We start from the raw sequence: 16,883 nt of genomic DNA, 5'->3' as shown, positions 1-16,883 counted from the left end.
ATAGAAATGAATGAAAATGAAAACACAACAACCCAAAACCTATGGGACACTGTAAAAGCAGTGCTAAGGGGAAGGTTCATAGCATTACAGGCTTACCTCAAGAAACAAAAAAAAGTAAAATAAATAACTTAACTCTATACCTAAATCAACTAGAGAAGGAAGAAATGAAGAACCCCGGGGTTAGTAGAAGGAAAGAAATCTTAAAACTTAGGGCAGAAATAAATGCAAAAGAAACTAAAGAGACCATAGCAAAAATAAACAGAGCTAAAAGCTGGTTTTTTGAAAAAATAAACAAAATTGACAAACCATTAACAAGACTCATTAAGAAACAAAGGGAGAAGAACCAAATCAACAAAATTAGAAATGAAAATGGAGAGATCACAACAGACAACACTGAAATACAAAGGATCATAAGAGACTACTACCAGCAGCTCTATGGCAGTAAAATGGACAACTTGGAAGAAATGGACAAATTCTTAGAAAAGTTTAAGTTTCGAAAACTGAATCAGAAAGAAATAGAAGATCTTAGCAGACCCATCACAAGCATGGAAATTGAAACTGTAATCAGAAATCTTCCAGCAAACAAAAGCCCAGGACCAGATGGATTCACAGCTGAATTCTACCAAAAATTTAGAGAAGAGCTAGCAGCTATCTTACTCAACTCTTCCAGAACATTGCAGAAGAAGGCAAACTTCCAAACTCATTCTATGAGGCCACCATCACCCTAATTCCAAAACCAGATAAAGATGCCACAAAAAGAAAACTACAGACCAATATCACTGATGAACATAGATGCAAAAATCCTTAACAAAATGCTAGCAAACAGAATCCAACAACATATTAAAAAGATCATACATCATGACCAAGTGGGCTTTATCCCCGGAATGCAAGGATTCTTTAATATCCACAAATCAATCAGTGTAATACACCAGATTAACAAACTGAACGATAAAAACCATATGATTATCTCAATAGATGCAGAAAAGGCCTTTGACAAAATTCAACATCCATTTATGATAAAAACTCTCCAGAACGCAGGCATAGAAGGAACATACCTCAACATAATAAAAGCTATATATGACAAACCCACAGCAAATATTACCCTCAATGGTGAAAAATTGAAAGCATTTCCCCTAAAATCAGGAACAAGACAAGGGTGCCACTCTCACCACTACTATTCAACATAGTTTTGGAAATGTTGGCCACAGCAATCAGAGCAGAAAAAGAAATAAAAGGAATCAGATAGGAAAAGAAGTGAAACTCTCACTGTTGGCAGACTTCATGATCCTCTACATAGAAAACCCTAAAGAATCTACCAGAAAATTACTACAGCTAATCAGTGAATATAGTAAAGTTGCAGGATATAAAATTAACACACAGAAATCCCTTGCATTCCTATATGCTAACAATGAGAAAACAGAAAGAGAAATTAAGGAAACAATACCATTCACATTGCAACAGAAAGAATAAAATACTTAGGAGTATGTCTACCTAAAGAAACAAAAGACCTATACATAGGAAACTATAAAACACTGATGAAATAAATCAAAGAGGACACAAACAGATGGAGAAATATACCGTGTTCATGGATTGGAAGAATCAGTATTGTGAAAATGGCTATACTACCCAAAGCAATCTATAGATTCAATGCAATCCCTATCAAGCTACCAACGGTATTCTTCACAGAACTAGAACAAATAATTTTACCATTTGTATGGAAATACAAAAAACTTTGAATAGCCAAAGTAACCTTGAGAAAGAAGAATGGAACTGGAGGAATCAACCTGCCTGACTTCAGACTATACTACAAAGCCACAGTCATCAAGACAGTATGGTACTGGCACAAAGACAGAAATATAGATCAGTGGAACAGAATTGAAAGCCCAGAGATAAATCCACGATCCTATGGACACCTTATCTTCGACAAAGGAGGCAAGGATATACAATGGAAAAAAGACAACCTCTTTAACAAGTGGTGCTGGGAAACCTGGTAAACCACTTGTTAAAGAATGAAACTAGAACACCTTCTAACACCATACACAAAAATAAACTCAAAATGGATTAAAGATCTAAATGTAAGACCAGAAACTATACAACTCCTAGAGGAGAACATAGGCAGAACACTCTCTGACATAAATCACAGCAGGATCCTCTATGAGCCACCTCCCAGAATATTGGAAATAAACCCAAAAATACACAAATGGGACCTAATTAAACTTAAAAGCTTTTGCACAACAAAGGAAACTATAAGCAAGGTGAAAAGACAGCCCTCAGAATGGGAGACAGTAATAGCAAATGAAGCAACAGACAAAGGATTAATCTCAAAAGTATACATGCAACTCCTACAGCTCAATTCCAGAAAAATAAATGACCCAGTCAAAAAATGGGCCAAAGAACTAAACAGGCATTTCTCCAAAGAAGACATACAGATGGCTAACAAACACATGAAAAGATGCTCAACATCACTCATTATCAGAGAAATGCAAATCAAAACCACAATGAGGTACCTTTACACGCCAGTCAGAATGGCTGCTATCCAAAAGTCTACAAGCAATAAATGCTGGAGAGGGTATGGAGAAAAGAGAACCCTCTTACACTGTTGGTGGGAATCCAAACTAATACAGCCACTATGGAGAACAGTGTGGAGATTTCTTAAAAAACTGGAAATAGAACTGCCATATGACCCAGCAATCCCACTTCTGGGCATACACACTGAGGAAACCAGATCTGAAAGAGACACGTGCACCCCAGTGTTCATCGCAGCACTGTTTATAATAGCCAGGACATGGAAGCAACCTAGATGCCCATCAGCAGACGAATGGATGAGGAAACTGTGGTACATATACACCATGGAATATTACTCAGCCATTAAAAAGAATTCATTTGAATCAGTTCTAATGAGATGGATGAAACTGGAGCCCATTATACAGAGTGAAGTAAGCCAGAAAGATAAAGACCAATACAGTATACTAATGCATATATATGGAATTTAAAAAGATGGTAATGATAACCCAATATGCAAAACAGAAAAAGAGACATAGATGTATAGAAAAGACTTTTGGACTTTGTGGGAGAAGGTGAGGGTGGGATGTTCTGAGAGAACAGAATTGAAACAAGTATACTATCAAGGGTGAAACACACCACCAGCCCAGGTTGGATGCATGAGACCAGTGCTCAGGGCTGGTGCACTGGGAAGACCCAGAGGGATGGGATGGAGAGGGAGATAGGAGGGGGGATCGGGATGGGGAATACATGTAAATCCATGGCTGATTCATGTCAATGTATGGCAAAAACCACTGCACTATTGTAAAGTAATTAGCTTCCAACTAAGACAAATAAAGGGGGGAAAAAAAAGGAACTGCCATATGACCCAGCAGTCCCACTCCTGGGCACACACACTGAGGAAACCAGATCTGAAAGAGACATGTGTACCCCAATGTTCATCACAGCTCTGTTTATAATAGCCAGTACACGGAAGCAACCTAGATGCCCATCAGCAGTAAAATGGATAAGAAAGCTGAGGTACATATACACAATGGAATATTACTCAGCCATTAAGAAGATTTCATTTGAATCAGTTCTATTGAGGTGGATGAAACTGGAGCCTATTTTATAGAGTGAAAGAAAAACACCAATACAGTATACTAATGCTTATATGGAATTTAGAAAGATGATAATGATAACCCTATATGCAAGATAAAAAAGACACAGATGTATAGAACAGACTTTTGGACTCTATGGGAGAAGGCGAGGGTGGGATCATCTGTCAGAACAGCATTGAAACATGTATATTATCAAGTGTGAAACAGATCGCCAGTCCAGGTTGGATGCATGAGACAAGTGCTTGGGGCTGGTGCACTGGGATGGCCCAGAGGGATGCGATGGGGAGGGAGGTGGGAGGGGGGTTCAGGATGGGGAACACATGTAAATCCATTGCTGATTCATGTGAATGTACGGCAAAAACCACTACAATATTGTAAAGTAATTAGCCTCCAATTAATAAAAATAATTGGGAAAAAAATATAAAAAAATAAAATAAAATGTAAAAAAAAAAGTATGTAACAATTCGACCTTTGGAGTTGGACTCCAAAAGCCATAATTTAGTACTTAAATAACATTCTAATCTATTTGTACCTGTTTTATTGAATAAGATTATTTGAACAAAAATATTCTGCTGTGAAAATGATATACTACCTTTAAGTACTTCATTGGTTTAAATAACATTTAAAAGACTAATGACAAATATCCTTTTCTACTTAGCCCTATTATTTTGAATTCCACCTATAAATCACTACTAAATGATTTTTATTTTATTTGGAGGCCCACATATGTGAATTAAAATGCCATTGCTCCATTTTGCTACATATAACCTTGTTGACTTGTTTTTCTTTGGAGATCTGTTAAGCAAAGTCTTTGGGAGGGGGGGCGAATTTTACTTTGAGATAAAACTTGTATTTCCATTCACAAAAAATTAATTCCACACTGGCTATGTCCTAAAGGAACCATAAACAGTGTAAGATAATTATCATTATTAAGGAAAAGGAGTCTCAGATTTTCAGTGACTTAATATTTATACCAAAAAAGGTAAAAAATCAGGGAAACTAATACTGGATAGTATTTAGAAATTTTCTTCCAAATTAGGATACTAGAGTCCCATAAATTAAAATATTTATAGGTAGACATTGGTCCATTGTTCCGTGTTTTCTCTCTTAGAAGCACCTAAGTGAAAGAAGGAAATCTCATTTTACTATTCTGGAGGTGTAGTTAAAGCTATGGTTTTTCCAGTAGTCATGTATGTATGTGTGAGTTGGACTATAAAGAAAGCTGAACGCTGAAGAATTGTTGCTTTTGAACTATGGTGTTGGAGAAGATTCTCGAGGGTCCCTTGGACTGCAAGGAGATCCAACCAGTCCATCCTAAAGGAAATCAGTCCTGAATATGCACTGGAAGGACTGTTGCTGAAGCTGAAACTCCAATACTTTGGCCACCTGATGCTAAGAGCTGACTCATTTGAAAAGACCCTGATTCTGGGAAAGATTGAAGGTGGGAGGAGATGGGGACGACAGAGGATGAGATGGTTGGATGGCATCACTGACTTGATGGGCGTGAGTTTGAGCAAGCTCTGGGAAATGGTGAAGGACAGGGAAGCCAGGTGTGCTGCAGTCCATGGGGTTGCAAAGAGTTGGATACAACTGAAACTGAATCGAGCTGATCCTGGAGAAGGAAATGGCAACCCATTCTAATATTCTTGCCTGGATAATCCCATGGACATAGGAGCCTGGCAGACTACAGCCCATGGAGTCGCAAGAGTCAGACATCACTTATCGACTAAACCACCACCACCACATTATACTATAACATAAATAGCATTTGCTTCCAGTGATTATTTGTAGAGCTTCAAAGAGGTAATTGTCTATAATAGATTGGATAGTTTTTGAACAAAATACTCTACCTAAACAGAGCATTGTAATATATCCTGGAAGTGAGGCAGCTGGAAACAGATAGTGGGAGGAGGAAAGATAAAAGATTTACAAAAGCTTCTAGTATACCTAAGGAGATTTGGCAGTTAGAACAATGAAGGCCTTCTATTCTGTGCCAAATGAGTGATAAAGGGAGTTAATGAGGTCACATTTTACATGAACTTGGCCTTGAATAACACATAACAGTCAAGTTTTGGCCTCAATATTTTTTGGCCTCCAAATCTTTAAAAAATGTGTCTAAATATCACAGTTGGCTCTCTGGGTATAGTATAAATTGTGTTTCATGTTTTGACTGTGGCAAATTGCTGGTACCAGTTTAGTTGGTAAATTTTGTCAGAGTTGCTTACTATTGTCTATATACATGTTATTTTGATGATGACTGTACTATTATTTTAACACTCACTATTACAATTTAAAATGTTTTCTTTCTGTAACTAACCATTTAAGTATTCATTATGTGGTCATGCTGGTATAAAAGCTAATGCTAATGTTTTTTAAGAATGCCCAAAACCAAGATCTTTGGAACAAAAAAATAAAGGTGATAAATAAAATACAGAAAAGAAGGTAAAGCAATCCCCAGCCTCCAAGACTTTCTTCTAAATATTAGAGACGGATGATGGTTAAAAAAAAAAATAAGCAGAATTAAAGAAAATCTACAGGAGTTATAGATTAATAAATTAAAAGTATGCATCTCTTCTATGAGAATATTTGTATGAAAATGTATCAGTTTGAATTATGTGAGGTCCTCAGATATATACTCCTCACATAAAACATTATTACTAGTACCCTAAAGTTTCATAGGAAAGATGACATATCTAGAAAAGGCAAATTTATAGAGACAGAAAGTAGATTAGTTGTTCTTGAAACTGGGGATACAACTGGGATTAACTGTAAATGAGCATGAAGGATCTTATTGGAATGATGAGATGTCTAAAATGAGTCTGATGGAGTTAAAATCAAGGTGTTAGCAGTGCTGTTTTCCTTCTACAGGCTCCAGGAGCAAGTCTGTTCCTTGCTTGTTCCAGCTTATAGAGGCTGTACCACTCTAACCTCTACTTCCATTGTTCCATCAACAACACTCCCATCCCTACCCCAGTGCCTCTATTTTGGAAAGATCCTTGTGATTACATTTAGGGCCCACTCAGGTCATCCAAGGGTAATCTCCCAAATCAGGATCCTTATTTTAATGACATATGCAAAGACCCTTTGCCTTATGTGTTTACACATTCACAGGTTCTGTGGGTGAGAAGTGGGCATCTTTGAGGGTTGTGATTCAGCTGACAGTAGATGGGTAGAGAGAAGAAGGCAAGGACTTGGGTTCATTCAGCTTTGCTTTTTCCATGTTTAGCACTGTACTCAGCACCTGATGAATATGCATTTGCCAAATTGAGGGAGAACATGAGGAAAAGTACAAAGGTGGGAATAAGTAATATGTGTCCTGGGAACTCTGACTAGATTGTTAGATGTGGACTGAAGGATTCTAGAATTAAGGGTGGATGAAAATGGAGTAGAAAGACAGGTTGGAGCCACATTGCTGAGTGTTCTAAATATGAGGTCATACTTTTAGACTTAAACTAGTGATGAATTATTAAAGACTTTTGATTATGGGAAATAAATGATTATGGGCATTTTGATAAAAGGTTAATCTGGTGAAAACCAACCAAATGTGAGAGGAAATACTGGAGGCAGATACACATTTAGAGGTGACTTCAGCAATCCAACCATGAAATGATGAGATTGTGGCTTTAGCTGGAGTGGTCCTAAGAATGACAAGGCAGAACTGAAACAATATAAATAAAGAATTGCCAGCACTTAATAGCTGAGTCACTATAAGCGATATAACTGTTAAGATTAATTGTATTTGTGCTACAAGGAATATAAATTCCAGTATAGGTAAATAAAAGTTGTTTATTTTCTTTTATAACATAGAGACTGAAGGTAGGTGGCTGTGAATTCACATTAGCAATTTTTCCTATGATCTTCTAGCAAAATCCACATGGGAGTATTGGGGCTACTGGGAGTTAGAACAACTTTTTTGAAACAAAGAAGTGGGAAATGTGAATACCAGATAAAACAGTGTTTGCCTTGCAAAGCAGAATGGGTTGGAAGAATGTTATCCTTAGGAACTTTCAAGGGTTTCTCAACATGAAATGATATTTGATTATGCACTCACCATCCTTTGAATGACCTTGAGAGAAGGCAAACTATAAAGTCAGGACTCGTATAAACCTCACAGCCTTGGACCACTTCAGATCCTTTGTTGTCTATTGATTGTATCTGCTGTTGGAGTTGGAAGGTGTGAGGAACAGGAAATGTATTTTTTAATGGCTGTTTAGTGCCTGTTAACGTAATGATTTTTGGCAATGACCATATCTTATTTTTCTCTAATATCTTAAGAAAAAAAAAAAAGAAGAGAGCTTTTAGGTCATCTTTGGTGGTCACAAATGGGCAGGAAGCAGAGTAAAAAGCCTTTCTATACAAATGTTTTTCCTTTATAATTGTACAAGGTTGGTCTGAAAATCTTAAGTTCTGACTACATTGCAGATGTGGTAAACTCATAAATTTCAGAGATAAGAAGAGATTGAATCTGGCAGTTTTTTAAAAAATAAGATATAAACTAATAATCCTGAAAATAACCAAGTTATTGACAGTTTGAAAAAATAGACTAAATTACATTGAAGGTATTCTAGGATTATACATATAATACAAAACATTAATTACATTCTTTACTATAACTTTAGAGACGAATCTTCCCAGAGCAGAAACTTTGGCTGTCTATATGTGGCATAACCCCTGCTTGAATTTCCTAATTAGTCCCTTTCATTGGTGAAAGTTTTTATAATTTCATAGTGGAAGAAGACATGAAAATCTCAGCCACTACCATGCTTTTATAAAAAAACTTTAAAAACAGTTGTTTATCAGTGTGATAAAGAAAATACCCACAGGCATATGGGAGCTCTGCGCTGGTCAATTCTGAAATATTCTCTTCCACACATGAAGGGTCAGTCTTCCTTTCAGAAAGGAACAGTTTCTTGTATTTTAATCACCAGTTAGAGTTCATTTGCCAAAGCGGTATGTCTTGCAGACTCTCTTAACTCTTTCTTCTGCTCTGTGCAGGTGGTAGGTAGGTGAGCTGAGAGGTTTTACTCTTCAGATTTGAACTTCTCTTTCCAGGTTGTGTGGGCTCAGGCCCTGTCCTGCTAATTGACTCTCTCTACATATGCATCGGAGAAGGAGTTGAGGATTTAGATTCGGGAGGCAGAAGACCTAAGCCTTTTGCTCCAAGTCCATTCTTTACCAGGGGTCATCAGATGCTGGCTTGAAAGGTACTATTTTTTTTTTTTAAGTACAATTGATTTACAATGTTGTGTTAATTACTACTGTCCAACAAAATAATTCAGATATATGTGTGTGTGTGGGGGGGTGCACTTTGTACTTAGTCATCCAGTCATGTCTGTCTCTTGTGACCCGACCCCATGGACTGTAGCCCGCCAGGCTCCTCTGTCCATGGATTCTCCAGGCAAGAATACTGGAGTGGATTGCCATTTCCTTCTCCAGGGGATCTTCCCGACCCAGGAATCAAACCCAGATTATCCTGCATTGCAGGCAGACACTTTACCAACTGAGCTATGAGGGAAGTCCTACAGACACATACACACACACACACACACACACACACACACACATATATGTACATACACACACACACACATTCTTCTATTATGTTCTTTTCCATTTTGGTTTATACTAGGATATTGACTATTGTTCCCTGTGCTTATTACTCTAAGGACCTTGTTGTTTATCCATTCTATATATAATAGCTAATATCTACTAATCCCAGCATCCCACTCCATCCCTCACTCAGCCCCTCTTCTCCCTTGGTGACCACCAGTCTGTTCTCTGTGTCAGTGATTCTGCTTGTTTCACATGTTCATGTGTGTCATATTTTAGATTTCATATAAAAGTGATATCATACATTCTTTGTCTTTCTCTTGCTGATTTATTTCACTTAGTATGATAATCACTAGTTGCATCCATGTTGCTGCAAATTGCATTATTCAATTTTTTTTAACTTTTTCTTTTAAAAAATTAATTTATTTTTAATTGAAGGATAACTGCTTTATAGTATTGCATTGATTTCTACCACACATCAGTATGAATCAGCCATAGGTTTACCCAAGTCCCCTATTTCATTCTTTTTTATGGCTGAGTAGTATTCTATTATATATATGTACCACATCTTCTTTATCCATTCACCTGTCAGTAGCCATTTAGGTAAGCACCATATCTTGGCTGCTATGAACATAGGCATCATGTATCTTTTTAAATTACAGTTTTGTCTGGAATATATGCCTAGGGATAGGATTGATGGATCGTATGGTAATTCTATTTTTAGTTTCCTGAGGAATCTTCATACTGTTTTACACAGTGGCTGCATCAACTTGCATTCTCACTAACAATATAGGAGGGTTTCCTTTTCTACACACTCTCTTCAGCATTTGTCACTTGTAGACTTTCTAATGATGGTCATTCTGACTAGTGTGAGGTGGTAGGTACCTCATTGTAATTTTCATTTGTGATTTGAACATCTTTTCATGTGCTTTTGGCCATGTGTATTTCTTCCTTGGAGAAATGTCTGTTTAGGTCTTCTGCCCACTTTTTGATTGGGTTATTTGGTTTTTTATGTTGTTGTTGTTGAATTGTACGAGTTGTTTGTATATTTTGGAAATTAATCCCTTGTCAGTCTCATCATTTGCAAATATTTTCTCCCATTCTGTAGGGTTACCTTTTTTTGTTGTTGTTTATGGTTTCCTTTACTGTGCAAAAGCTTGTAAGTTTGATTGGGTCCCATTTGTTTATTTTTCTTTCTATTGCCTTGGGAGATTGACCTAAGAATAAACATTGTACAATTTATGCCAGAATATTTTGCCTGTGTTCTCTTCTAGGAGTTTTATGGTGTCATGTCTTATGTTTAAGTCTTTAAGCCATTTTAAGTTTATTTTTGTGTATGGGAAGGGGGTGTCTTCTAACTTCATCGATTTACATGTAGCTGTTCAACTTTACCAACACCACTTGTTGAAGAGACAACATTTCCCCTTGTATGTTCTTGCTTCCTTTGTCAATGATTGACCACAAGTGTATGGGTTTATTTATGGGCTCTCTGTTCTCTTCTGTTGATTTTTATGTCTGTTTTTAATACCAGTATAACACTGTTTTGATTACTGAAACTTTGTAGTATTATCTGAAGTCTGACAGCACTATGACTCCTGATTTTTTTTTTTTTCCTCTCAGGATTGCTTTGGCAATTCTGGGTCTTTTATGGTTCCATATAAAAATTTTTTTTTAAATTATTTGCCCTAGTTCTGTGTGAAGGGTACTTTTAAAATTCAATTTCACTCTTGTCCCCTCAGTAGGAAAGAACCTGGTAGGGATAAGAAAAAGGTGGTGGTCAGCAGATCATCGTTTCATACCTGGCTGTACTGTCACTGAATACTTTCGCATTTAATTGTCCTCCATGTAAATTGATTTTACCAGTGTGGTGAAACATGTGGCTATGTTAGGTAAAGATAATGTTGTATATACCCCATCCTCTGGCCAGCATTTCACTCTAGATATAGTGCTGGAGAAGCTTTCACACTTAAGATAAGAAGATACATACAAAAAAGTTTGTTGTAGCTTTGTGATAAGAAAAAATAAAATAAAAAGGAAATTACCTAAATATTTATCATTGGGAGAAGGGATAAATTGTGACATGTTGATAGAAAACAGTTTTTTTAAGCAGTGAAAAATGAACCAGCTAGAGTTCACTTATAGAACTACTCTCTCATTTATAGAAATACTATATATGCATAGAAATGCATACATAATAGGAACAATGATACATATTTCAGTGAAGACATACACAGTGAAATGAAAATTGAGTTAAATTTACATTGAATCATTTTTTGAAAATTGAATAGCTTTTCAAAAATTGAGTAAATTAAATTGAAGGTGAGAGACACTAAATTCAGGAGAATGATTAATTCTGGGTAGGGATACCAAGAAACAGAATTGTAGAAAGGTACTAAAAGGTATTAATTGTAATATTTTAATTTTTAAGCTATGTGTAGGATACACATATGCTCATTACATTGTTTTATATACACTTTCATATGCTTGAAATATTTTATTTCTAAGAATCTTCTAAACCCCAACAAATGCCAATAACAGGCATTGAACATTTACAAAAAGATATTTTTTTAGATCAAAATTTGAGGAATAACTGATTTGTCTTGAGAAACTCCTATGTTTTCTTTTCACTAGCAAGTTAAATCACTCACTCTTAATACTTCATCTCCTTTGCCTGTTTTGGAAGCTCAGAAACAAATTGAGTGCCAACTTTAATAACCAAATAGTATCTATACACTTTCTTCCTGAACTTTATTTTCTATCACAAAATGAATTTTTCCTTGTTTTTTCTGTTTTATTGTGCTATAAGCCTCTTCCCATTCTTTGAGAAAGAAAAAGAGTTTTAAAAATATAAAAATATTTTTCATGGTCTAGTTCTCTTTCTGTTCACACAAATAAAGTGTTCACACATGGCAGGACTGTGCATCTGCTAGCTTACCTTTATACCCCTCTGTGTCTAGCACAGCATCTGGCATGCAATGAACATTTCATTGTTCACTGATTAAATGAGTTTAATCAATCCACAAATTCATCCTTAAACAAATCTTGATTTTTCACATTTCAGAGGTGTCCAATTTGTTTTGTTATAAATTTAGATTTAGTAAAAATCTTGATGAATAGAGTTTTGGGTTATTTCCTAAGGTGGTTTTTCCAGAAGTAAAATTGCATGGGTCGAATGAGATGATCACATAATGGCTATTGAAATGTTTTTCCAAATTGCTCTCCAGAAAAGCTTTTACCAGTTTCTACAGCAACGAGCAATGTATGAGGGTAACATTTCCCCATAACACTGTCTGTGTTCATGCAAAATTTTGTTTTGTTCTGTTTTGAAATGTAATAGATGTAAATTTATACCTTGATGTAGAGTTAATAATTTTTTCAAGTGTTAGTGTACCTACAGTTTTTATGATGAATTTTATGTGCTCTTGTGAAAAATCACTTGACTTTTCCAGATCTCATCATAGATATTCATCATTTAATATAAACTGAGAAAAATCACCCATGAAAACTCTTGAGGCTTCTTAATTTCCCCAAATTTCCTTTATGATTTATGGATAATGAACCTCTCTTGGGTTTAATTGCTCATCTGTAAACTCTATATTAAACTGGAGGTGAGAACATGTATCTTGGATGCCTATTGCATTACAAATCATGTATCTAAAATACTACCATATGGCAGGGGTCTATTAACTAATAACTATTACTGTTATTTTTTCATTACTGTTATTTTTAATTTTAACCTGTAAAATTAGGTTCATGATCTGGATGAACATCGGGTTCATTTCCTGGTCTGCATATGTAGGAAACAAATATATACTAATGATGGATTCTTTTCATAAACTATCTTGAGCTATCTTAAGCAAAAAGTGAAATTTGCCAATAGAAGGGTAGAATAATGAGGAAAAAGGAAAGGGCAGGGATCCAGTAAGACCTCCAAGTAGAGAAGCGCTCAGTCCTGATGTTGCCAGAATGTTCTTTCATCAGCTCCCATATCTGGTTTTCCTTGCACCTGAGTGTCATTCTCTTTCTCCTCAAGTGGACTTTCCCCACACAACTGTTGAAAATCCCTATGTTTTGCACTTTGTGATTTCAGTTTTTGAGGAAGGATTGTCTGACAGTCCCTCAGGTTCTGAGTCCAAATAGGGAAGGGGCTTTTTGACCTAACTTGACTCAGGTGCCTGTATCTCCAATTTCTACTCAGTTCTGGCCGAGGTAAGGGTGTGGTTGGTTCACTTGAGAATATAACAGCTTCCATAGAAATTGTCAAGAAAAAAAGGGGTATTTTCAGAAGGAATAAGGGATGAAAGAAACTTTCAATGTTGACCATAAATCTGAGTGGTCATAAACCTCTTGACTGGGAGGAGTTGATCTTTTCGAGATGGACATTCTTACCAGACCTGGGATAAAAACATGGTTAGAATAAAATAATAGGTTCTGAGTGGCAGGAGGGTGAGCCAGTGCTGAATAAGAAGAGAGAGAGAAAGTGTGTGTGTGTGTGTGTGTGTGTGTGAGAGAGAGAGAGTGCTTTGAAAGTCTTGCAAAGTATCCTACCTTAAGGTGCCCAAGGAATAATTGTTGAACGAGGAGAAACACTTAATAAAACAGCCAACCACATACTTGGCTCATAATATGTGCTCAATAAACAGTTGTTGAATTGAGTAACTACAAGCCTGGGTTATACTCTGGTGTAATTCTAAAACTGAGTGTGGAGAACCTGAAGAGCCGCCGCGGCTCCTCCGGCTGCCCCGGCGGTGGGTGTCTGACGCCTGAGCGCAGACGGCGCGGAGGTACCCTGTTTTCTGTCAAGAGCTGACCATGTCAGAGTGAAAGGAAGCGATCTTTGCAGACTGCTGTCTGTGGAACCTTTGAAGACGGTAGAATAGCTTCTGCAAGGAGCCTGTGGATCAAGCTATGGTGGAAGATGTTTCGGAAAGGCAAAAAGTGCCACAGCAGTAGCAGTTCCCAGAGCAGTGAAATTAGTACCAAGAGCAAGTCTGTAGACTCCAGCCTTGGCGGGCTCTCACGGTCCAGCACCGTGGCAAGCCTTGACACCGATTCCACCAAGAGCTCAGGACAAAGCAACAACAATTTGGACACCTGTGCAGAATTTCGAATAAAGTATGTTGGTGCCATTGAGAAACTGAAACTCTCAGAGAGGAAAGTCTCAAAGGGCCACTGGACCTGATAAATTATATAGATGTTTCTCAGCAAGATGGAGAGTTGCCCTTCGTTCCACTGGAGGAAGAATTTATTATGGGAGTTTCCAACTACGGTATAAAAGTGTCCACATCAGATCAGTATGACGTTCTGCATCGGCACGCTCTGTATTTAATCATCCGGATGGTGTGTTCCGACGACGGTCTTGGGGCAGGAAAGAGCTTCCTGGCTCTGAAGACCACAGATGCGAGCAACCAAGAATACAGCCTGTGAGTTTACCAGTGCAACAGCCTGGAACAAGCACAAGCAGTCTGCAAAGTTTTATCCACTGCTTTCGACTCTGTATTGACTTCTGAGAAACCTTGAATTCTGCAAGGGGGAAGTAAGCTTCATGTGCAAATTGAGCTGTTTTCTCAATAGTTTCTGCTTCTGGTCTGCAGTGTTGAACTGTTATGGAAATAGGAGCAATCTTTTGCTCTCGATTTTCTGAAGAAAATGCAGTGTATAAAATACCAGTCATTTGTTTTTTTCTAGTAAAAAATAAAATAAAATAAAATTGAGTGTGAAATAGTAGTCTGGTGGTGATTGGAGGACATAATCGAAGAAATGTGTACCACAGGAAACATCAGAATTCATGCCAATAGCAAGTTGACAATCAAAAGCAACCCCACTTAAGAGCACTGGACCCGTGAGATAGTGTATCAGGAGTGGCAGTGAGTTCTGGTACAATACAAGCTAAACTTCCTTAATACATCTCATTATGTTGTCTCCAAGGACTTGAAGGTCCTGGATCCTATAACTAGATAAAACTAACCAGCAGTGGTTCTGCAGGGAACTATTTTCTATTATCAGTGTTAGATGATGATGATAACAAAGAAATATCAATAACTCCAAAAGAAAACGTATATTTGAGCATTTGGTTCATTCAGTTTCATTAGACTTTTCTCAGTCTAGGCTCATGGGCTGTAATCTAGACTATGGAGTGCAGCACCTCAGTGATTGTTCTGGTTCTTTTGGCCCTTCTGCTTTCTTAACATATCTATCCCTGGACAACCCTGAACTTACCCCTTTTCTGCTCGTATGTACAGGTGCTCCTGGAGATAATCACAAAGTGAAATTGGGGTCACCCAAAGTTAAGAGTTTTCAATGCCAACATTGATCCATTTTACAGCTATTTTGTCTTGGTCTCTCTCCCCTTCATTTGCCACTAGTGCTGTTCTCAAGTTCAGCCTTTCTCCTCAAGCATTATATCCTTAGTTCACTTACTCAGCCTTGATGTGTATCCTAGAAATCTAGTTTCTCAGAGAAAGCAGAAGCCATCTACTGTAAGACATCTAGATATCCTGCCTTTCCCACCTTAAACTTACCTCTACCTGTGTCAGTGGTTGTCAACACTAGGTGCACATTTGTACTAACTGGAGAATTTTAAGACTGTGTCTTGCCTTTGAATTCTGATTTAATTGGTCTGGGATGGGAACTGGTGTTTTTAGAAAGCTTCCCACATGATTCTGTGTTCAGCCAGGGCTGAGATTCACTTACCTATATCCATTCTTCTCTCTTGTTCCCAAATCTCTGAAATACATGTCCTAGTCCCTTCAAATTTATTGTTTCTCCCTTTTTTGGTGAACGAGGAATTCTTGGCAGGAGTGCTAGACCTCTGGGCCTGCACCTGAGTCTTGTCCTAGGAGCAGTTCAGGTGACTTACTCTTCCCAAGAAACTTGAATAATAAGTGCAAATTGTGCCTGGGGAGGGCAGTGGGGGTACATGAGTAGTGTACTAGAGACTCTAGATCTCTCATAGAGTCAGGAACACAGGCTCAGAGTCCATCACATCAGTTTAGTTCCTGCTCTGCCACCCACCAGCTGTATGAGTTTGGCAAGTTCTTAAACCACTAGACCTATGTTTCTCCTTATGTAAAATGAGCTTCCTTTTGTGGTACTATGAGCATAATTAATTTAAAGTTCTTTACCCAGAGCTCATAGGACATGATCAATAACTGGTGATCATGGACAGATTTGTTAAAGCTAAGCACCTTTTTTTGGATCTCTTCACTAAGCACTCTGAGTGATTTCCTCTGCTTCCATAGTTTCCCAAGAACATATCTCCACTCTGTATGTAAATCTTGACTTTAACCTATCTCTGCCTTGGTAATACAATTTAGATTTCTGATCTCTCATGTAGGATATGTCATTAATCAACAACTCACTTATCACTAATTCATTCAAAAATGTCTCTTGATAGCCTATTATATGCCAGACCCTGTTCTAAGTACTGGGGATATAGATATGAATAAAACAAAGTCCCTGTCTTCAGGTATATATATTTAACCATTTCTTTTTCATCTTCACAGTCATTGTGTTAGTTAAGCCCGTGGTACCAGTTTCCTGGCCCACCTAGACTCCTTACTAGCCTCCCTGCCTCTCATGCTTTCTTCTAATATATTCTTCACAGAGGAGTGGGGTCATAATTTTAAACTTGAGATCTTTACAATCCAACATCTTGATTAAAATGCTTAAAAAAATTCCCAAGAACTTGCTGGATTGACTTCTTAAAAATACCCTAATTCCTTTCCTATC

The 16,883-nt window shown here is 37.3% G+C and overlaps 1 pseudogene; it reads left to right on the top strand.

The window, feature by feature from the left end:
* Nucleotides 1-13,962: 13,962 nt before the first annotated feature.
* On the top strand, nt 13,963-14,829 carry LOC110146717 (integrin beta-1-binding protein 1 pseudogene; annotated as a pseudogene).
* Nucleotides 14,830-16,883: the final 2,054 nt, after the last annotated feature.

The sequence above is a fragment of the Odocoileus virginianus genome, chromosome 7 (genome assembly GCF_023699985.2).
Source record: "Odocoileus virginianus isolate 20LAN1187 ecotype Illinois chromosome 7, Ovbor_1.2, whole genome shotgun sequence".
Lineage (NCBI taxonomy): Eukaryota > Metazoa > Chordata > Mammalia > Artiodactyla > Cervidae > Odocoileus > Odocoileus virginianus.
This window is presented reverse-complemented; position numbering and strand designations above follow the sequence as displayed.